Source organism: Gekko japonicus, unplaced genomic scaffold (assembly GCF_001447785.1).
Source record: "Gekko japonicus isolate JY-2015 unplaced genomic scaffold, Gekko_japonicus_V1.1 scaffold31195, whole genome shotgun sequence".
Lineage (NCBI taxonomy): Eukaryota > Metazoa > Chordata > Lepidosauria > Squamata > Gekkonidae > Gekko > Gekko japonicus.
This window is the reverse complement of record NW_015219640.1, coordinates 1-1,173: the sequence shown is the minus strand read 5'-3', so window position 1 is coordinate 1,173 and position 1,173 is coordinate 1. Positions and strand designations below refer to the sequence as shown.

Sequence of the window (1,173 nt, the reverse complement as noted above, 5' to 3'; positions counted from 1 at the left end):
CCAATAACAATACGTCTGGCTGAATGTGGCTAAACTACGGTAGTGTTAAAAATCTGTGTGGGTTTGTCATACCCACTCTTGGGACTTTGCTTTGTAACAGATTTCCCTACTGGGACCAATGAAGAAGAACTTGCAGCCCTCAAGTGTTCATATCGTCTCCCTTGCATTACAGCTCAATGTATATGGAAGAAGTGAAACTTCCCTACATCCTGGAGACCAGTGAGCACAGCACATTCTTCATGCGAATGGACACTCAAGTGTGTTGGCCTGAGCATGAGCACTAATCCAAGATAAATGATCATTAAAACCAAAGCAGCTTCCCAACCTGTCAAGTATATGGGATCTTAAAAGAGGGAGCCAAAAAAGGGAACCCCCCTTGGCTTTGAGTAGACCCCCTCAAGTTAATGCTCTGAATAAAAAAGGTCCTCTGCCCTGTGTCATGAGCCACGGAGAACCTTTTCTACATAGGAAATTGTATGGGCGTCATACAGCATCTCGATGTGTTCGCTTCCTGGCAGCTCGTGAAGTATCACCTCCTGCTTCTGCTTCCCCACCCACTTATGACAGTGCAAGGCACTTTCTAAGTTCACCGTTCCATCGCCATCACCATAGAATATCTTTGGCTCCTTGTCCGGGAAGGTCTCATAGAAGAATGAGTCAGGGGTCTTCACCCCAGTGCCATACAGACAGTGTATGCGCACCCCTGGTGGAGGCATCTCGTAGACTAGGAATTCGGTCTCTTTTCTCATGAGCCAGCCATCTTCAAAGCCAATGTCTCTGTAGAACTTTTGGAAATCCTGAAGAGTGTAGTTGGCAGTCGGAGTGCTGACGAAGATCTTGTTGGGAGGCCACGTGTAGTTGTAAGGCAGCAGCCAGTTGGTCGAAACTGCTGATCTCTGTTGGTCCCTGATCTTAAGGGAGCTGATGACAGGGATCCTGTTGTTGTCTCCTGTGGCATTAAAAGCAGGTCTTGTAAGTGATCGTGGGTCATAGTGAGTGAGGTCAGGCATACTTTAAAACACCTCACAAACACGCCTCACAAACAAAACCAGAAATATTATTTGAAACTGAACATTTGTTCCACTCAGAAGGTCACAAAATGGAGGGCAAGAGATCAGATCATTGATATGAAAAGTGGTCTACACTAGGGGTCAGTGTTCCCTCTAAGCTGAG

General features: G+C 46.4%; 1 pseudogene; it reads right to left on the bottom strand.

Moving 5' to 3' along the window:
• Positions 1-21: 21 nt before the first annotated feature.
• On the bottom strand, positions 22-1,016 carry LOC107125245 (annotated as a pseudogene).
• Positions 1,017-1,173: the final 157 nt, after the last annotated feature.